Here is a 22,093-nt window from a genome sequence, read left to right on the forward strand (position 1 = left end):
ACTCCGTGGTGATTTTAACGGGTGGAGGGGGCGGGAAGAGGACCAGCTGCGGCCGATCAGCACCGCTGAGCACGCTGGTCCTCGCAGTCCCGGCTCTGTCCTTGGTATCAGCTGTGATGTCCCTGAAAGCGCGTTGGTGCTTCAATGCACGAATGGAAAACCAAGGACTGGATCCCCAACAAGGTCTCTTGCCTGCGAGCGGCTCCCGCGAAGCGGCGGCCGCGAGGCGTGGCGAAGTGGCCAGAAAACGGACAAACAAACGGGAGCAGCACTCTCAGCAAGGTCAGTGAGTAACCCAAGCAGCTCCCACTCCGTGGTGATTTTAACGGGTGGAGGGGGCGGGAAGAGGACCAGCTGCGGCCGATCAGCGCCGCTGAGCACGCTGGTCCTCGCAGTCCCGGCTCTGTCCTTGGTATCAGCTGTGATGCTGTGATGTCCCTGAAAGCGCGTTGGTGCTTCAATGCGCGAATGGAAAACCAAGGACTGGATCCCCAACAAGGTCTCTTGCCTGCGAGCGGCTCCCGCGAAGCGGGGGCCGCGAGGCGTGGCGAAGTGGCCAGAAAACGGACAAACAAACTGGAGCAGCACTCTCAGCAAGGTCAGTGAGTAACCCAAGCAGCTCCCACTCCGTGGTGATTTTAACGGGTGGAGGGGGCGGGAAGAGGACCAGCTGCGGCCGATCAGCGCCGCTGAGCACGCTGGTCCTCGCAGTCCCGGCTCTGTCCTTGGTATCAGCTGTGATGCTGTGATGTCCCTGAAAGCGCGTTGGTGCTTCAATGCACGAATGGAAAACCAAGGACTGGATCCCCAACAAGGTCTCTTGCCTGCGAGCGGCTCCCGCGAAGCGGGGGCCGCGAGGCGCGGCGAAGTGGCCAGAAAACGGACAAACAAACGGGAGCAGCACTCTCAGCAAGGTCAGTGAGTAACCCAAGCAGCTCCCACTCCGTGGTGATTTTAACGGGTGGAGGGGGCGGGAAGAGGACCAGCTGCGGCCGATCAGCGCCGCTGAGCACGCTGGTCCTCGCAGTCCCGGCTCTGTCCTTGGTATCAGCTGTGATGCTGTGATGTCCCTGAAAGCGCGTTGGTGCTTCAATGCACGAATGGAAAACCAAGGACTGGATCCCCAACAAGGTCTCTTGCCTGCGAGCGGCTCCCGCGAAGCGGGGGCCGCGAGGCGTGGCGAAGTGGCCAGAAAACGGACAAACAAACGGGAGCAGCACTCTCAGCAAGGTCAGTGAGTAACCCAAGCAGCTCCCACTCCGTGGTGATTTTAACGGGTGGAGGGGGCGGGAAGAGGACCAGCTGTGGCCGATCAGCGCCGCTGAGCACGCTGGTCCTCGCAGTCCCGGCTCTGTCCTTGGTATCAGCTGTGATGCTGTGATGTCCCTGAAAGCGCGTTGGTGCTTCAATGCACGAATGGAAAACCAAGGACTGGATCCCCAACAAGGTCTCTTGCCTGCGAGCGGCTCCCGCGAAGCGGGGGCCGCGAGGCGTGGCGAAGTGGCCAGAAAACGGACAAACAAATGGGAGCAGCACTCTCAGCAAGGTCAGTGAGTAACCCAAGCAGCTCCCACTCCGTGGTGATTTTAACGGGTGGAGGGGGCGGGAAGAGGACCAGCTGCGGCCGATCAGCGCCGCTGAGCACGCTGGTCCTCGCAGTCCCGGCTCTGTCCTTGGTATCAGCTGTGATGCTGTGATGTCCCTGAAAGCGCGTTGGTGCTTCAATGCACGAATGGAAAACCAAGGACTGGATCCCCAACAAGGTCTCTTGCCTGCGAGCGGCTCCCGCGAAGCGGGGGCCGCGAGGCGTGGCGAAGTGGCCAGAAAACGGACAAACAAACGGGAGCAGCACTCTCAGCAAGGTCAGTGAGTAACCCAAGCAGCTCCCACTCCGTGGTGATTTTAACGGGTGGAGGGGGCGGGAAGAGGACCAGCTGCGGCCGATCAGCGCCGCTGAGCACGCTGGTCCTCGCAGTCCCGGCTCTGTCCTTGGTATCAGCTGTGATGCTGTGATGTCCCTGAAAGCGCGTTGGTGCTTCAATGCACGAATGGAAAACCAAGGACTGGATCCCCAACAAGGTCTCTTGCCTGCGAGCGGCTCCCGCGAAGCGGGGGCCGCGAGGCGTGGCGAAGTGGCCAGAAAACGGACAAACAAACGGGAGCAGCACTCTCAGCAAGGTCAGTGAGTAACCCAAGCAGCTCCCACTCCGTGGTGATTTTAACGGGTGGAGGGGGCGGGAAGAGGACCAGCTGCGGCCGATCAGCGCCGCTGAGCACGCTGGTCCTCGCAGTCCCGGCTCTGTCCTTGGTATCAGCTGTGATGCTGTGATGTCCCTGAAAGCGCGTTGGTGCTTCAATGCACGAATGGAAAACCAAGGACTGGATCCCCAACAAGGTCTCTTGCCTGCGAGCGGCTCCCGCGAAGCGGGGGCCGCGAGGCGTGGCGAAGTGGCCAGAAAACGGACAAACAAACGGGAGCAGCACTCTCAGCAAGGTTAGTGAGTAACCCAAGCAGCTCCCACTCCGTGGTGATTTTAACGGGTGGAGGGGGCGGGAAGAGAACCAGCTGCGGCCGATCAGCGCCGCTGAGCACGCTGGTCCTCGCAGTCCCGGCTCTGTCCTTGGTATCAGCTGTGATGCGGTGATGTCCCTGAAAGCGCGTTGGTGCTTCAATGCACGAATGGAAAACCAAGGACTGGATCCCCAACAAGGTCTCTTGCCTGCGAGCGGCTCCCGCGAAGCGGGGGCCGCGAGGCGTGGCGAAGTGGCCAGAAAACGGACAAACAAACGGGAGCAGCACTCTCAGCAAGGTCAGTGAGTAACCCAAGCAGCTCCCACTCCGTGGTGATTTTAACGGGTGGAGGGGGCGGGAAGAGGACCAGCTGCGGCCGATCAGCGCCGCTGAGCACGCTGGTCCTCGCAGTCCCGGCTCTGTCCTTGGTATCAGCTGTGATGCTGTGATGTCCCTGAAAGCGCGTTGGTGCTTCAATGCACGAATGGAAAACCAAGGACTGGATCCCCAACAAGGTCTCTTGCCTGCGAGCGGCTCCCGCGAAGCGGGGGCCGCGAGGCGTGGCGAAGTGGCCAGAAAACAGACAAACAAACGGGAGCAGCACTCTCAGCAAGGTCAGTGAGTAACCCAAGCAGCTCCCACTCCGTGGTGATTTTAACGGGTGGAGGGGGCGGGAAGAGGACCAGCTGCGGCCGATCAGCGCCGCTGAGCACGCTGGTCCTCGCAGTCCCGGCTCTGTCCTTGGTATCAGCTGTGATGCTGTGATGTCCCTGAAAGCGCGTTGGTGCTTCAATGCACGAATGGAAAATTAAGGACTGGATCCCCAACAAGGTCTCTTGCCTGCGAGCGGCTCCCGCGAAGCGGGGGCCGCGAGGCGTGGCGAAGTGGCCAGAAAACGGACAAACAAACGGGAGCAGCACTCTCAGCAAGGTCAGTGAGTAACCCAAGCAGCTCCCACTCCGTGGTGATTTTAACGGGTGGAGGGGGCGGGAAGAGGACCAGCTGCGGCCGATCAGCGCCGCTGAGCACGCTGGTCCTCGCAGTCCCGGCTCTGTCCTTGGTATCAGCTGTGATGCTGTGATGTCCCTGAAAGCGCGTTGGTGCTTCAATGCACGAATGGAAAACCAAGGACTGGATCCCCAACAAGGTCTCTTGCCTGCGAGCGGCTCCCGCGAAGCGGGGGCCGCGAGGCGTGGCGAAGTGGCCAGAAAACGGACAAACAAACGGGAGCAGCACTCTCAGCAAGGTCAGTGAGTAACCCAAGCAGCTCCCACTCCGTGGTGATTTTAACGGGTGGAGGGGGCGGGAAGAGGACCAGCTGCGGCCGATCAGCGCCGCTGAGCACGCTGGTCCTCGCAGTCCCGGCTCTGTCCTTGGTATCAGCTGTGATGTCCCTGAAAGCGCGTTGGTGCTTCAATGCACGAATGGAAAACCAAGGACTGGATCCCCAACAAGGTCTCTTGCCTGCGAGCGGCTCCCGCGAAGCGGGGGCCGCGAGGCGTGGCGAAGTGGCCAGAAAACGGACAAACAAACGGGAGCAGCACTCTCAGCAAGGTCAGTGAGTAACCCAAGCAGCTCCCACTCCGTGGTGATTTTAACGGGTGGAGGGGGCGGGAAGAGGACCAGCTGCGGCCGATCAGCGCCGCTGAGCACGCTGGTCCTCGCAGTCCCGGCTCTGTCCTTGGTATCAGCTGTGATGCTGTGATGTCCCTGAAAGCGCGTTGGTGCTTCAATGCACGAATGGAAAACCAAGGACTGGATCCCCAACAAGGTCTCTTGCCTGCGAGCGGCTCCCGCAAAGCGGGGGCCGCGAGGCGTGGCGAAGTGGCCAGAAAACGGACAAACAAACGGGAGCAGCACTCTCAGCAAGGTCAGTGAGTAACCCAAGCAGCTCCCACTCCGTGGTGATTTTAACGGGTGGAGGGGGCGGGAAGAGGACCAGCTGCGGCCGATCAGCGCCGCTGAGCACGCTGGTCCTCGCAGTCCCGGCTCTGTCCTTGGTATTAGCTGTGATGTCCCTGAAAGCGCGTTGGTGCTTCAATGCACGAATGGAAAACCAAGGACTGGATCCCCAACAAGGTCTCTTGCCTGCGAGCGGCTCCCGCGAAGCGGGGGCTGCGAGGCGTGGCGAAGTGGCCAGAAAACGGACAAACAAACGGGAGCAGCACTCTCAGCAAGGTCAGTGAGTAACCCAAGCAGCTCCCACTCCGTGGTGATTTTAACGGGTGGAGGGGGCGGGAAGAGGACCAGCTGCGGCCGATCAGCGCCGCTGAGCACGCTGGTCCTCGCAGTCCCGGCTCTGTCCTTGGTATCAGCTGTGATGCTGTGATGTCCCTGAAAGCGCGTTGGTGCTTCAATGCACGAATGGAAAACCAAGGACTGGATCCCCAACAAGGTCTCTTGCCTGCGAGCGGCTCCCGCGAAGCGGGGGCCGCGAGGCGTGGCGAAGTGGCCAGAAAACGGACAAACAAACGGGAGCAGCACTCTCAGCAAGGTCAGTGAGTAACCCAAGCAGCTCCCACTCCGTGGTGATTTTAACGGGTGGAGGGGGCGGGAAGAGGACCAGCTGCGGCCGATCAGCGCCGCTGAGCACGCTGGTCCTCGCAGTCCCGGCTCTGTCCTTGGTATCAGCTGTGATGCTGTGATGTCCCTGAAAGCGCGTTGGTGCTTCAATGCACGAATGGAAAACCAAGGACTGGATCCCCAACAAGGTCTCTTGCCTGCGAGCGGCTCCCGCGAAGCGGGGGCCGCGAGGCGTGGCGAAGTGGCCAGAAAACGGACAAACAAACGGGAGCAGCACTCTCAGCAAGGTCAGTGAGTAACCCAAGCAGCTCCCACTCCGTGGTGATTTTAACGGGTGGAGGGGGCGGGAAGAGGACCAGCTGCGGCCGATCAGCGCCGCTGAGCACGCTGGTCCTCGCAGTCCCGGCTCTGTCCTTGGTATCAGCTGTGATGCTGTGATGTCCCTGAAAGCGCGTTGGTGCTTCAATGCACGAATGGAAAACCAAGGACTGGATCCCCAACAAGGTCTCTTGCCTGCGAGCGGCTCCCGCGAAGCGGGGGCCGCGAGGCGTGGCGAAGTGGCCAGAAAACGGACAAACAAATGGGAGCAGCACTCTCAGCAAGGTCAGTGAGTAACCCAAGCAGCTCCCACTCCGTGGTGATTTTAACGGGTGGAGGGGGCGGGAAGAGGACCAGCTGCGGCCGATCAGCGCCGCTGAGCACGCTGGTCCTCGCAGTCCCGGCTCTGTCCTTGGTATCAGCTGTGATGCTGTGATGTCCCTGAAAGCGCGTTGGTGCTTCAATGCACGAATGGAAAACCAAGGACTGGATCCCCAACAAGGTCTCTTGCCTGCGAGCGGCTCCCGCGAAGCGGGGGCCGCGAGGCGTGGCGAAGTGGCCAGAAAACGGACAAACAAACGGGAGCAGCACTCTCAGCAAGGTCAGTGAGTAACCCAAGCAGCTCCCACTCCGTGGTGATTTTAACGGGTGGAGGGGGCGGGAAGAGGACCAGCTGCGGCCGATCAGCGCCGCTGAGCACGCTGGTCCTCGCAGTCCCGGCTCTGTCCTTGGTATCAGCTGTGATGCTGTGATGTCCCTGAAAGCGCGTTGGTGCTTCAATGCACGAATGGAAAACCAAGGACTGGATCCCCAACAAGGTCTCTTGCCTGCGAGCGGCTCCCGCGAAGCGGGGGCCGCGAGGCGTGGCGAAGTGGCCAGAAAACGGACAAACAAACGGGAGCAGCACTCTCAGCAAGGTCAGTGAGTAACCCAAGCAGCTCCCACTCCGTGGTGATTTTAACGGGTGGAGGGGGCGGGAAGAGGACCAGCTGCGGCCGATCAGCGCCGCTGAGCACGCTGGTCCTCGCAGTCCCGGCTCTGTCCTTGGTATCAGCTGTGATGCTGTGATGTCCCTCAAAGCGCGTTGGTGCTTCAATGCACGAATGGAAAACCAAGGACTGGATCCCCAACAAGGTCTCTTGCCTGCGAGCGGCTCCCGCGAAGCGGGGGCCGCGAGGCGTGGCGAAGTGGCCAGAAAACGGACAAACAAACGGGAGCAGCACTCTCAGCAAGGTCAGTGAGTAACCCAAGCAGCTCCCACTCCGTGGTGATTTTAACGGGTGGAGGGGGCGGGAAGAGAACCAGCTGCGGCCGATCAGCGCCGCTGAGCACGCTGGTCCTCGCAGTCCCGGCTCTGTCCTTGGTATCAGCTGTGATGCTGTGATGTCCCTGAAAGCGCGTTGGTGCTTCAATGCACGAATGGAAAACCAAGGACTGGATCCCCAACAAGGTCTCTTGCCTGCGAGCGGCTCCCGCGAAGCGGGGGCCGCGAGGCGTGGCGAAGTGGCCAGAAAACGGACAAACAAACGGGAGCAGCACTCTCAGCAAGGTCAGTGAGTAACCCAAGCAGCTCCCACTCCGTGGTGATTTTAACGGGTGGAGGGGGCGGGAAGAGGACCAGCTGCGGCCGATCAGCGCCGCTGAGCACGCTGGTCCTCGCAGTCCCGGCTCTGTCCTTGGTATCAGCTGTGATGCTGTGATGTCCCTGAAAGCGCGTTGGTGCTTCAATGCACGAATGGAAAACCAAGGACTGGATCCCCAACAAGGTCTCTTGCCTGCGAGCGGCTCCCGCGAAGCGGGGGCCGCGAGGCGTGGCGAAGTGGCCAGAAAACGGACAAACAAACGGGAGCAGCACTCTCAGCAAGGTCAGTGAGTAACCCAAGCAGCTCCCACTCCGTGGTGATTTTAACGGGTGGAGGGGGCGGGAAGAGGACCAGCTGCGGCCGATCAGCGCCGCTGAGCACGCTGGTCCTCGCAGTCCCGGCTCTGTCCTTGGTATCAGCTGTGATGTCCCTGAAAGCGCGTTGGTGCTTCAATGCACGAATGGAAAACCAAGGACTGGATCCCCAACAAGGTCTCTTGCCTGCGAGCGGCTCCCGCGAAGCGGGGGCCGCGAGGCGTGGCGAAGTGGCCAGAAAACGGACAAACAAACGGGAGCAGCACTCTCAGCAAGGTCAGTGAGTAACCCAAGCAGCTCCCACTCCGTGGTGATTTTAACGGGTGGAGGGGGCGGGAAGAGGACCAGCTGCGGCCGATCAGCGCCGCTGAGCACGCTGGTCCTCGCAGTCCCGGCTCTGTCCTTGGTATCAGCTGTGATGCTGTGATGTCCCTGAAAGCGCGTTGGTGCTTCAATGCACGAATGGAAAACCAAGGACTGGATCCCCAACAAGGTCTCTTGCCTGCGAGCGGCTCCCGCGAAGCGGGGGCCGCGAGGCGTGGCGAAGTGGCCAGAAAACGGACAAACAAACGGGAGCAGCACTCTCAGCAAGGTCAGTGAGTAACCCAAGCAGCTCCCACTCCGTGGTGATTTTAACGGGTGGAGGGGGCGGGAAGAGGACCAGCTGCGGCCGATCAGCGCCGCTGAGCACGCTGGTCCTCGCAGTCCCGGCTCTGTCCTTGGTATCAGCTGTGATGCTGTGATGTCCCTGAAAGCGCGTTGGTGCTTCAATGCACGAATGGAAAACCAAGGACTGGATCCCCAACAAGGTCTCTTGCCTGCGAGCCGCTCCCGCGAAGCGGGGGCCGCGAGGCGTGGCGAAGTGGCCAGAAAACGGACAAACAAACGGGAGCAGCACTCTCAGCAAGGTCAGTGAGTAACCCAAGCAGCTCCCACTCCGTGGTGATTTTAACGGGTGGAGGGGGCGGGAAGAGGACCAGCTGCGGCCGATCAGCGCCGCTGAGCACGCTGGTCCTCGCAGTCCTGGCTCTGTCCTTGGTATCAGCTGTGATGCTGTGATGTCCCTGAAAGCGCGTTGGTGCTTCAATGCACGAATGGAAAACCAAGGACTGGATCCCCAACAAGGTCTCTTGCCTGCGAGCGGCTCCCGCGAAGCGGGGGCCGCGAGGCGTGGCGAAGTGGCCAGAAAACGGACAAACAAACGGGAGCAGCACTCTCAGCAAGGTCAGTGAGTAACCCAAGCAGCTCCCACTCCGTGGTGATTTTAACGGGTGGAGGGGGCGGGAAGAGGACCAGCTGCGGCCGATCAGCGCCGCTGAGCACGCTGGTCCTCGCAGTCCCGGCTCTGTCCTTGGTATCAGCTGTGATGCTGTGATGTCCCTGAAAGCGCGTTGGTGCTTCAATGCACGAATGGAAAACCAAGGACTGGATCCCCAACAAGGTCTCTTGCCTGCGAGCGGCTCCCGCGAAGCGGGGGCCGCGAGGCGTGGCGAAGTGGCCAGAAAACGGACAAACAAACGGGAGCAGCACTCTCAGCAAGGTCAGTTTGAGTTTGAGTTTAAAAATTCTTATATAGCGCTCTTACACCAGCGGTTTCATGGCGCTGTAAACTGGCAGATCTCCTCTAGACAAGGAAGGGAGGTCGGGTAACAGAGGATTAAATGAAGATTTTGCTAAAGAAGTAGGCTTTAAGTTTCTTTCGAAACTGGGAGTATAGGGTTAGGGATCTGAGGTCAAGGGGTAAAGAGTTCCAAAGGATTGGGGCAAGAGTCGCAAATTTTGAGCCCCCCCACTTTTTCCGGCGAAACCGGGGAACTATCAGGAGGGATTGGGAAGAAGATCGGAGCTCCCTAGTTGGCAAGTAGGGGATAATCTCCGAGGAAATGAATGCAGGGGCCGTACCCAATCGAGCCTGGTCAGTGAGTAACCCAAGCAGCTCCCACTCCGTGGTGATTTTAACGGGTGGAGGGGGCGGGAAGAGGACCAGCTGCGGCCGATCAGCGCCGCTGAGCACGCTGGTCCTCGCAGTCCCGGCTCTGTCCTTGGTATCAGCTGTGATGCTGTGATGTCCCTGAAAGCGCGTTGGTGCTTCAATGCACGAATGGAAAACCAAGGACTGGATCCCCAACAAGGTCTCTTGCCTGCGAGCGGCTCCCGCGAAGCGGGGGCCGCGAGGCGTGGCGAAGTGGCCAGAAAACGGACAAACAAACGGGAGCAGCACTCTCAGCAAGGTCAGTGAGTAACCCAAGCAGCTCCCACTCCGTGGTGATTTTAACGGGTGGAGGGGGCGGGAAGAGGACCAGCTGCGGCCGATCAGCGCCGCTGAGCACGCTGGTCCTCGCAGTCCCGGCTCTGTCCTTGGTATCAGCTGTGATGCTGTGATGTCCCTGAAAGCGCGTTGGTGCTTCAATGCACGAATGGAAAACCAAGGACTGGATCCCCAACAAGGTCTCTTGCCTGCGAGCGGCTCCCGCGAAGCGGGGGCCGCGAGGCGTGGCGAAGTGGCCAGAAAACGGACAAACAAACGGGAGCAGCACTCTCAGCAAGGTCAGTGAGTAACCCAAGCAGCTCCCACTCCGTGGTGATTTTAACGGGTGGAGGGGGCGGGAAGAGGACCAGCTGCGGCCGATCAGCGCCGCTGAGCACGCTGGTCCTCGCAGTCCCGGCTCTGTCCTTGGTATCAGCAGTGATGCTGTGATGTCCCTGAAAGCGCGTTGGTGCTTCAATGCACGAATGGAAAACCAAGGACTGGATCCCCAACAAGGTCTCTTGCCTGCGAGCGGCTCCCGCGAAGCGGGGGCCGCGAGGCGTGGCGAAGTGGCCAGAAAACGGACAAACAAACGGGAGCAGCACTCTCAGCAAGGTCAGTGAGTAACCCAAGCAGCTCCCACTCCGTGGTGATTTTAACGGGTGGAGGGGGCGGGAAGAGGACCAGCTGCGGCCGATCAGCGCCGCTGAGCACGCTGGTCCTCGCAGTCCCGGCTCTGTCCTTGGTATCAGCTGTGATGCTGTGATGTCCCTGAAAGCGCGTTGGTGCTTCAATGCACGAATGGAAAACCAAGGACTGGATCCCCAACAAGGTCTCTTGCCTGCGAGCGGCTCCCACGAAGCGGGGGCCGCGAGGCGTGGCGAAGTGGCCAGAAAACGGACAAACAAACGGGAGCAGCACTCTCAGCAAGGTCAGTGAGTAACCCAAGCAGCTCCCACTCCGTGGTGATTTTAACGGGTGGAGGGGGCGGGAAGAGGACCAGCTGCGGCCGATCAGCGCCGCTGAGCACGCTGGTCCTCGCAGTCCCGGCTCTGTCCTTGGTATCAGCTGTGATGCTGTGATGTCCCTGAAAGCGCGTTGGTGCTTCAATGCACGAATGGAAAACCAAGGACTGGATCCCCAACAAGGTCTCTTGCCTGCGAGCGGCTCCCGCGAAGCGGGGGCCGCGAGGCGTGGCGAAGTGGCCAGAAAACGGACAAACAAACGGGAGCAGCACTCTCAGCAAGGTCAGTGAGTAACCCAAGCAGCTCCCACTCCGTGGTGATTTTAACGGGTGGAGGGGGCGGGAAGAGGACCAGCTGCGGCCGATCAGCACCGCTGAGCACGCTGGTCCTCGCAGTCCCGGCTCTGTCCTTGGTATCAGCTGTGATGCTGTGATGTCCCTGAAAGCGCGTTGGTGCTTCAATGCACGAATGGAAAACCAAGGACTGGATCCCCAACAAGGTCTCTTGCCTGCGAGCGGCTCCCGCGAAGCGGGGGCCGTGAGGCGTGGCGAAGTGGCCAGAAAACGGACAAACAAACGGGAGCAGCACTCTCAGCAAGGTCAGTGAGTAACCCAAGCAGCTCCCACTCCGTGGTGATTTTAACGGGTGGAGGGGGCGGGAAGAGGACCAGCTGCGGCCGATCAGCGCCGCTGAGCACGCTGGTCCTCGCAGTCCCGGCTCTGTCCTTGGTATCAGCTGTGATGCTGTGATGTCCCTGAAAGCGCGTTGGTGCTTCAATGCACGAATGGAAAACCAAGGACTGGATCCCCAACAAGGTCTCTTGCCTGCGAGCCGCTCCCGCGAAGCGGGGGCCGCGAGGCGTGGCGAAGTGGCCAGAAAACGGACAAACAAACGGGAGCAGCACTCTCAGCAAGGTCAGTGAGTAACCCAAGCAGCTCCCACTCCATGGTGATTTTAACGGGTGGAGGGGGCGGGAAGAGGACCAGCTGCGGCCGATCAGCGCCGCTGAGCACGCTGGTCCTCGCAGTCCCGGCTCTGTCCTTGGTATCAGCTGTGATGCTGTGATGTCCCTGAAAGCGCGTTGGTGCTTCAATGCACGAATGGAAAACCAAGGACTGGATCCCCAACAAGGTCTCTTGCCTGCGAGCGGCTCCCGCGAAGCGGGGGCCGCGAGGCGTGGCGAAGTGGCCAGAAAACGGACAAACAAACGGGAGCAGCACTCTCAGCAAGGTCAGTGAGTAACCCAAGCAGCTCCCACTCCGTGGTGATTTTAACGGGTGGAGGGGGCGGGAAGAGGACCAGCTGCGGCCGATCAGCGCCGCTGAGCACGCTGGTCCTCGCAGTCCCGGCTCTGTCCTTGGTATCAGCTGTGATGCTGTGATGTCCCTGAAAGCGCGTTGGTGCTTCAATGCACGAATGTAAAACCAAGGACTGGATCCCCAACAAGGTCTCTTGCCTGCGAGCCGCTCCCGCGAAGCGGGGGCCGCGAGGCGTGGCGAAGTGGCCAGAAAACGGACAAACAAACGGGAGCAGCACTCTCAGCAAGGTCAGTGAGTAACCCAAGCAGCTCCCACTCCGTGGTGATTTTAACGGGTGGAGGGGGCGGGAAGAGGACCAGCTGCGGCCGATCAGCGCCGCTGAGCACGCTGGTCCTCGCAGTCCCGGCTCTGTCCTTGGTATCAGCTGTGATGCTGTGATGTCCCTGAAAGCGCGTTGGTGCTTCAATGCACGAATGGAAAACCAAGGACTGGATCCCCAACAAGGTCTCTTGCCTGCGAGCCGCTCCCGCGAGGCGTGGCGAAGTGGCCAGAAAACGGACAAACAAACGGGAGCAGCACTCTCAGCAAGGTCAGTGAGTAACCCAAGCAGCTCCCACTCCGTGGTGATTTTAACGGGTGGAGGGGGCGGGAAGAGGACCAGCTGCGGCCGATCAGCGCCGCTGAGCACGCTGGTCCTCGTAGTCCCGGCTCTGTCCTTGGTATCAGCTGTGATGCTGTGATGTCCCTGAAAGCACGTTGGTGCTTCAATGCACGAATGGAAAACCAAGGACTGGATCCCCAACAAGGTCTCTTGCCTGCGAGCGGCTCCCGCGAAGCGGGGGCCGCGAGGCGTGGCGAAGTGGCCAGAAAACGGACAAACAAACGGGAGCAGCACTCTCAGCAAGGTCAGTGAGTAACCCAAGCAGCTCCCACTCCGTGGTGATTTTAACGGGTGGAGGGGCATATTTTGAACGTGCCCTTCCACAGGAAGGCATTCGGAGGAAAAAAACTAAGATGAACCAAAAGCCCCCATCCTTCTTGAGCACAAGGAAATAGAGAGAGAAGCAACCATGCCATATTTCCGAGTCTGGAACCAATCTGATGGTTCCTTCGAAAAGTAAAACTCACACCTCTTGCAACAGAATGGACAGGTGTTCCTCTGAGATTCGCTCTGATGTCGGCGGAAGAGATGCCAGAGCAGAAAGAAGGGTTGGGGCATAGCCATGCTGAACAATTTGAAGGACCCATCTGTCAAAAGTGATGGATCGCCACTCTGGGAGAAAATGCTGGATCCTACCTGCCAAAGGATGGCTGTGTGCCACTAATTGCAAGCTAAACTGCCTTGGTAGCAGTTGCTGTAGGGGAAGAGATTTAATGTCTTTATAGACCTACATGTTGCCTTTCAGATCCATGTCCCCGTCCTTGAAAAGAGTGGGGTGATTGTAGCCTTGGGTGGGGAGACTGAAGTTACCTATATGCCAGCCCCTAGACTAGTCTCAGAATGTCGTAACTGGTGAAGAAACTGCTTGGCAGGAGTCAAATCATTCAGGGAGTGTGCCGTGGCTCTACGGTCTATGAAATGTTCCAAAGCAGAATCAGCTTTTTTGCTAAAACAGGCATGAGCCATCGAAAGACACATCCATAAGAGAGGCTTATAAGTATATAGAGAATACTGGAAAGAGCATCCATGCATGCTGATGAAGCACCACATTGGTGCCAACCGTCCAACCAAGGCAATCAGTAGAATCAAGACCAGCACGTATCACATGTTTGGCCGCATCTCAACCATCCTGAATGGTTTAAGGCAGTGTGTCCCTAAGGTCTTCTGGAACACCTGCAAGATCTCGCTGGCCATGTCTCAGAGGGCAGGCACATATCAGCCCAATAAGCAGACTGCTTTGACCAATCTCAAAGGTGGTCTGGTTGAAGAGAATATGCGTTGCCAGGTCGCCTCAATCCCCTTTAAATCCCTATCTGGGTGAATCATCGGGAATGAAATGGGGTTCACTTTGCTGGTTGAATTATGAACAACCAGACTCTTTGGAGTAGGATCTTTAGTGAGGAAATCAGGGACATCCGGTGCCAGCCTGTATAGTCTAGCCACCTGCCTGTGTATTCACCAGTGGGCAAGAAGAAGGCTTTGACCAGTTACCCATTAAGATATCAGTGAGGGCCTCATTGAAATCTGGGCGATTTTGCTCATGACTCCCAATGAGAGAGAGCCGTGAGGTCCGCTCGTCTGTAATATTCAAGACTACTACAAGAACGGCCATTCCTGGGTAGAGCAACCGTGGTTCGAGCAGGTACTCTTCTATTAAGGATTAGATACACTGTCTTCGGACGCCTGCTTGCTCAAAACTCACCTCCTTGTAATACAAGCTTATGGAACAGCTTGTATGTGTTGTATCTGAGAGCTCTACACAAAGGAAACCCTCACATAAGCGGCAGGAGCAATCCGCAGAAGAACACGCGTTTCCACTACAAATATCATGACAACATGTGAGTACTGGTGAAGCTGGATATCTTTTCCCTTAATATTCTTTAGATTTATATTTACTTGATTAAACATTCTTGAGGTTTTATTGTAATGAGAGCCTTCAAATTCAAATGTTTCACCAAACAATTCGTACAGTGCGGAATTGGGTTCCTTGAGTCCAATAAAGTGTTTTATTGCCAAAATGGCCTCCTCAAGTCTAGACGGAGCAAAGTTCATTGTTATCTAAATCAATGGTACTCATGTTATGGATCTCAGGTGGAAGACAGGCTGCGTGGACCCGCCGGGATTTTAATCTGTGACCATGAGGTCAAACACAGGCCACTACAGTGGGCGCATCAATCAACTAGGCCACCAGACTCGGCATGACACGAGGTGATGCAACAGACCATCTCCATTAGCCAAGCCTGTACCTTGCCACACGTAATCAGCAAGTTCTCTCCCCACCTCCAATCGAGGAATTCAGGGACTAAACCAGCTCCTCCCACTCCTTGTGTAAGCTACCAGTTAAGGTAATTTATGCGCCAACCCGTTCCTCCCATTCTAACACATAAATACAATTTTCGCTCCAGCTAACAGGGCTCCTATGGTCTGTCTCTGCCTGCCTCTCAGTTTTTCTCTACTCGGCTGTCTCTCGCTATTTGTCAATCTCTCTGTCTCTTCTCCATCCATCGCTCGCGATCCACCCATCTTAATTTCCACCACCTGCTCTATTTGTTCAGCGGGACTTCCGCCACTATCTTTAATGTCTCTGAAGTAACTGATATAAAAGAACAAGTTACTTACCTTCGGTAACGATGTATCTGTAAGAAACATTAGTTAGTTAGATTCCTCACCTTAGAATATCCCCAGGCGTCAGACTGGATCCGGAAGATTTTTCGTCAGCAATACCCCTTGCGCGTCGCTAGGCGTCGTCTGCGGCTCCGCGTCCGTCGTCGGCGTCGTGTGCCGGAATGACGTCGTCGGAGTACTTAGACGCCGCCCTCGCGCGCTGACGTCAGTTCTTGTACATAGCTTTCCGCGCCAGGAACGCAGAGCCATGCAAAGACCGACACTGGTGCTAAAAATAAAATCTAGGGGGCTGAAAAGGATAACCTTAACCCTAGATGTCAGTTCGCAGAACGGGGAGGATGGGTGGGTCGGTGAGGAATCTAACTAACTAATGTTTCTTACAGATACATCGTTACCGAAGGTAAGTAACTTGCTCATCTGAAAGAAACACGTTAGTTAGATTCCTCACCTTAGAATAGATACCCAAGCAAAACCATCCCCGGTGGTGGGTCTGCGAACCAAGATCACACCAGAAAGTCCTGGAGGACAGAACGGCCAAAGAAGCCATCCCTCCGGACTTGGCTGTGAAGGCAATAATGCCTGGCAAACGTGTGTAGCGAAGCCCACGTCGCCGCCTGACAGATGTCCTGCAAAGGGACACCCCGTCCCAAAGCAGTAGTAGCCGCTGTGGCCCGAGTAGAGTGGGCGCGCAGCCCAACAGGAGGGTCCTTTTTTGCCAAGGAATAACAAATTTTGATGCACAAAACGACCCACCGAGAGATGGTCCGTTTGTGCACAGCTTTCCCCTTCTTAGCACCCACGTATCCAACGAAAAGTTGGTCGTCCACCCGGAACTGCTTTGTGCGGTCCAAATAAAAGGAGAGCGCACGTTTTGGGTCCAGACGGTGGAGCCTCTCTTCCTCTTTGGAAGGATGCGGAGGCGGAAAGAAGGTGGGCAAGGTGACAGACTGCCCAAGATGAAATGGAGTCACCACTTTCGGAAGAAAGGAGGGACGAGGCCGAAGGACAACCTTGTCCGGATGAACAGAGAGAAAAGGAGGCTTTGAAGATAAAGCCTGGAGCTCACTCACCCGTCTAGCCGAGGTGATGGCTACCAGAAAAGCAGCCTTAAGCGTCAGCAGACGAAGAGGACAATTATGAAGAGGCTCAAAGGGAGCACACATTAGAAATGTGAGAACAAGATTCAAGTCCCACTGAGGCATTACAAAAGGGACAGGAGGGAACGTGTGAGTAATGCCTTTTAGAAAGAGTGTAACTACACGGGACTTGAAAAGAGAAGGCTGATCAGGAAGCCGCAAGAAGGCAGAGATGGCAGCAAGATAACCTTTCAGGGTGCCCAGGGCAGAGCCCTGCCGGGCCAAAGAAAGAAGAAAGAGGAGAACCTCAGAAAGAGGGGCGGAAAGGGGATCCACAGCCTTTGCTGTGCACCATGCCACAAATTTGTTCCACCGGCAGGCGTATACCGTCTTTGTGGAGGGACGCCTGGCTGCCAGAATGATATCACAGACTTCAGGAGGCAAGTCAAATGGCATCAACTGCCGCCGCTCAATCTCCACGCATGGAGGTGGAGGCTGGACAGGTTCGGGTGGAGTACCGTCCCCTGCTGCTGCGACAGAAGATCCTCCCGAAGGGGCAGACGTATCGGAGGATCGGTCAACATACTGAGTAGCTCGGGATACCAGTACCTTCGTGCCCAATCCGGAGCCACCAAGATGACTTGGGCCCGGTCGTGACTGATCTTCTTCAGCACTCTGGGCAGAAGTGGTATAGGCGGAAAGGCGTACAACAGACCGCAACTCCACTCGTGACGAAAAGCGTCGCCGAGCGAGTGCCGCCTTGGAAATTCCAACGCGCAGAACTGCTGACATTGCGCGTTCTCTTCGGTGGCGAATAGATCTAACCAAGGCTCCCCCCACTGCTGAAAGAGACCTTGCGCCACTTCGGAGTTCAGACGCCATTCGTGATCCATCATGCACCGGCGGCTAAGTTCGTCTGCTCTGGCGTTCAGAGAGCCCGCCAGATGTTGAACCACTAGGGTGACGCCCTGGTGTTCCAGCCATGTCCAGAGGCGCAGAGCCTCCTGACATAGGGTCCACGACCCCACCCCGCCCTGTTTGTTGCAATACCACATGGCGGTGGTGTTGTCCGTGAACACCTGCACGACACTTCCCCTGACAGAGGGAAGGAAGGCTTTCAGTGCAAGTCGGATCGCTCTCAACTCCAACAGGTTGATGTGGAGATGAGACTCCGCCGGAGACCAGAGGCCTCTGATCTCCGCCTCTCCCATATGGCCACCCCATCCCAGGAGGGACGCATCCGTCACTACGACATGCTCCGGTTGGGGAAGGGAGAGGCTCTTGCCCTTGACCCAATCGCGGTCCGTGAGCCACCACTGCAACTGCTGTGCAGTGCCCTCCGAGATCAAGACATGGTCGGACAGGTTGCCGTGATGCTGGGCCCACTGAAACTTCAGGTCCCACTGCAGAGCCCGCATGCGCCGCCTGGCGTGATGCACTAGTAGGATGCAGGAGGCCATCAGCCCCAGAAGCCGCAACACTAGCCTGACCGAAACCCAGGATAGAGGCCGAAAGATGGGAATCAGGGCCTGTATATCCCGGACCCGCTGTTCCGGTGGATGGACCCGGAACTGCGCCGAATCGAGAACCGCTCCGATAAAGAGGAGCTTCTGAGAGGGACTCAGGTGTGACTTCGGCACGTTGATGGAAATTCCCAGCAAATGCAGGAGATCCGCCGTAGTCTGTAGGTGGGAGACGACTGTCTGGGGCGAGCCCGCCTTCAACAACCAGTCGTCGAGATAGGGGAAGACTGGAACCCCTGATCTGCGCAGATGAGCTGTGACCACCGCCATCACTTTCGTGAACACCCGAGGGGCACTGGTGAGGCCGAAGGGGAGCACGGTAAACTGAAAGTGCTCTGGGCCCACCGTGAACCGCAGGTAACGCCGGTGGGCCGGCAGGACGGGGATGTGGAAATATGCGTCCTGCAAGTCCAACGCTACCATCCAGTCTCCGGGGTCTAGGGCAGCTAGAACCTGAGCCAAAGTTAACATCTTGAACCTTTCCTTCCGGAGGTAAGCATTGACGTTCCGGAGGTCCAAGATAGGGCGTAGGCCCCCTTTGCCCTTCTTGGGAACCAGAAAGTAGTGGGAATAACAACCACGACCTACTTCTGGACTCGGAACGCGCTCGACGGCCCCCTTGGCCAAGAGGGCCGAAACTTCCTCGTGGAGAAGATTCAAATGATCCCCCGAGATACGGTGGTGCTGCGGTGGCATGGCTGGAGGGGTCGTCTCGAAGGGGAGGGAGTAGCCCCTTCGGACGATTTGCAGCACCCACCTGTCCGATGTGATGGACCGCCAGTGGAGCAGGTGATGGCGAACTCTGCCGCCCACTGGCGTGGAATGGGCCTGAAAGCTCGGACTAGGAAGGCTTTGAGGCGGATGCTGCCGGGGTGGATGTGGGCTGACCTCGTCGTCCTCCAGAACCGCCTCGGTGGAAACCACGTCGGCGACCGCGCGCAGGTTGGTTCTGCGGCTGGTGGCTAGGCGCACGTGAGGAGGCACCCCTTCCTTGGCCACGAAAGGGGCGAAAGGCGGAAGTTTGCGACCGCGGGGCCGAGAGGCCCAAGGACTTGGCCGTAGCCCGGGAGTCCTTAAAGCGATTCAGCGCACTGTCCGCTTTCTCACCAAAAAGGCGAGTGCCATCAAAGGGCATGTCCATGAGAGTGCTCTGGACATCGCCCGAAAATGACGTGGACCGCAGCCAGGCGTGACGTCTAAGCGCCACTGTGGTAGAAATGGCCCTACCCAGCGAGTCCGTGGTGTCAAGCCCACATCGTATAGCATGTCGCGCGGCATCCCTTCCATCGGCCAGAGCCTGGGTAAGTCGTGTCCGGACCCCCTCCGGACACAGGGGCAGCGCGTCCTCCACCGCATCCCACAGAGAGTGGGAATAACGGTCCAAGAGACAAGCGGTGTTCAAAGACCGCAGGCCCAAACTAAGGGAGAACAGCTTCTTGCCAAACTGTTCCAGTCTCTTGGAATCCCGGTCCGGCGGGGCGGTCGGGAAAGAGGATTGGGAGGTGGAGGCCTGGATAACCAGGCTCTCAGGGGTAGGGTGTTGGGACAGAAAACTGGGGTCGCCCGGAGCAGGGCGGTGGCGCCTGGCGACGTTCCTGTCCACAGGAGAAACTGTGGAGGGCTTGGACCAGGTGCCCTGCAGAACGTCAATGAGGGCCTCATTGAATTACAGCAGAGGCTCAGTGGAGCTTGCTGCAGACTGAAGCACCTCAGTAAGGACGTTAGTCCTCACAGCCACGGCAGGCAGCTCGAGCCCAAGGGCTGCGGCCGCCTTGCACAGCACCACAGAGAAAGCAGCACCCTCCTCCGAAGCCACAGTCGGAGGAGAGACAAATCCAGTGTCTGGAGAGGTATCCAGGCCACTGGCCTCCCCCAGTTCATCTGCCCAGTCCTGGGACAGTTGAGCCTGAACGGCCATAGGATCCTCGGATCCCTCCCAGTTGTCCCTATCATCCGATTCCTGGTATACAGGAGAAAGTAACGGAGCCGGGCGGTAGACATAATGTGTCTCTAGCGGCGCCGATCGCGGCGTCCATCGACGCCGTACCGGCGCCGGGCCCGGAGTGGGACTGAACCGGGGCTCGACGTCGAGCGGAGCCGACGTCGGCGTCGGGGGTGGTACCGGTGTCGACGTCGGCGGAGGAGGCGTGACGAGGTCGACCGGCGTCGGCGGGGACTCGGGAACGGGTCCCTCGGGCGCTTGCGGCATTGAGGCCGGAGCCGTCAACGGCGCTGGGGCCACCGGCAGGCAAGGCAGCCCAGTCGGGTCCGCGGGGCCCGAAGGCGCACCAGCGGGCGCCGACGGCGGAGCCAGGTTCCTCATGGCCGAGAGGAAGGCACTGACTTCCGCCGGCGTCGCGTCAGTCCCAGGGACCGGAGGGTATGGGGACGTGCGCGGCGCCTGCGGCTCCGCCGGAGCCGCGGGGGTGGAACCACCCTGACCCTCGGCCGAGTCGCGCAACCGGCGAGGGGAGTCCGAAGAGCGGTGTCGCCTCTTGGACTTCTTGGAATGCTTCGACTTACCCGAAGACTTGGATCCCGACGACCGATGGTGACGTCGACTGCGGCTCCGCGACTGATCCTTGGACCTCCTCCTGGACCGGGATCGAGAGGCGCGCGGAGCCGAGTGGCGAATCTCGAGAAGCTTACGGGACCGCTCCCGTCTAGCCTTCGAGGTCAGGGCCTTGCAGTCCGAGCACGACTCCGCGTCGTGATCGAGGCCCAAGCAGTAAAGGCACCGGCGGTGATGGTCCGTAACCGACATCAAGCGGTTACAGTCAGCACAGGCTTTAAAACCAGGCATCCTAACGAACGGCACCGGAGTCGAGACCAGATCAAAAAGGATCAAAAAGTTAGTCAAAAATTGACTAAAGGGGTAGCTCTCCCGGATCTGCGCTTACTGGCGCGGAAAAAAGAACTGACGTCAGCGCGCGAGGGCGGCGTCTAAGTACTCGGACGACGTCATTCCGGCGCACGACGCCGACGACGGATGCGGAGCCGCAGACGACGCCTAGCGACGCGCAAGGGGTATTGCTGACGAAAAATCTTCCGGATCCAGTCTGACGCCTGGGGATATTCTAATGTGAGGAATCTAACTAACGTGTTTCTCTCAGATATACATACTTTAAGACTGTAAGTGGAGTACCACACAATAACAAATGTACCACGCAATTTCATCTCATCAGTATATCTCCTAAAATATGTCTTGCCTTTGGTAGAAAAGAAGTATTCGGCAGAAATAAATCCGAATAAATACTTCAGTGGCTTGAAGCAGCGCATTTAGTTTTTAATTTCGGTTTTCTTTTCGTAGTTTAAAAGGAGTGTGCAAAAAAGGTTTGAAGAGCTGTGGTAAAGGTGCACCGTCACAAGTGCAAAATCCCTAGAACGTACCGCGCTTCACAACAATGTTCCATGTAGAGTCAGTCTCTAAGGGAATTCCAAATCAGAGCGAATCCGTGCAGCGCATTCACATGCGCTCAGACATGAATGTGAAGTTTAGTCCCGGAGTTCGGAATAGTTGTGCTTTGTTGCCATCTAGTGGTAGATGCATGTATTTGTGTCGTCTTAAATGTAAAGCTTTTAGGTACGATGGCGAGAAGCGCTACAAGCATTTGTAAACTCTGGTGATGTAGGAGAACCAAACATACAGGTATGGAGACCAACTGGCATGGATGGGTGCAAATTCAGGACGGCGAGTGTGAAAATTCAGGACAAAGAGTCAAAATTCAGGACAAAAATTCGGGACAGAGGTCAAAATTCGGGACAAAAGATAAGTTTTACAGACGCATCAGAGGAGGTTGCGAAACATTGCCACTGGAGTCAAGCTAGCCTGGCCTGGCTTCCGTGAAACAATTCCTCCCGGACAACGGACAAGAGTCCTAAATGACGGACGGTCCGTGAAACTTACGGACGGTTGGTCACCCTACATCCAGGAGGACCATATTCAGAAAGATACAGCTACACGTGTAGGTTTACTACAAGTACATTCATTCTTACACTTTCAAGTAACTTTGCACTCGCATATGGTGAACAGCCAAAAGTAGTAAAGTTACTCAAAAATGTCGACTCATATGTCCCCACTCCCTAAATAAAGTGGGGTGGGGCATAATATTCAGGTGTAGAGTTACTACTTGTAAAATGTTCACACGTAGCCGGAGATCTTTCTATGGTAATGTCTAAGGAAAACTTTAAAAGTTTATTACACTTAAAAGAAATTAGTTAAATGTTTTAATTTAAATCCTAATGCAAATTAAATTAAAATATTTATTATAAACGTAGTACAAAATAAAAAGTGCTAGAGCATTATATAATGCATTTTTTAATTACATATTTATTTATTTTGAGCATTTCAAATTAAAATCATTTTACTAAGATTTACATAAGACAAAATCCAACCTAATGTATCAAATATATCTATTTATTATGTAGTTAAAACATATTAAGTTACTGATAGAATTAATTGAATTTCATTTTTTTAAGGTAAAGT

The 22,093-nt window shown here is 57.1% G+C and overlaps 1 protein-coding gene across 2 annotated transcripts in view; it reads right to left on the bottom strand.

Moving 5' to 3' along the window:
* Positions 1-22,093, bottom strand: part of FOCAD (focadhesin) — a 1,730,079-nt gene that overhangs the window by 421,649 nt on the left and 1,286,337 nt on the right. The gene's annotated exons all lie outside the window — the stretch shown is intronic.

Source organism: Triturus cristatus, chromosome 2_1 (assembly GCF_964204655.1).
Source record: "Triturus cristatus chromosome 2_1, aTriCri1.1, whole genome shotgun sequence".
NCBI lineage: Eukaryota > Metazoa > Chordata > Amphibia > Caudata > Salamandridae > Triturus > Triturus cristatus.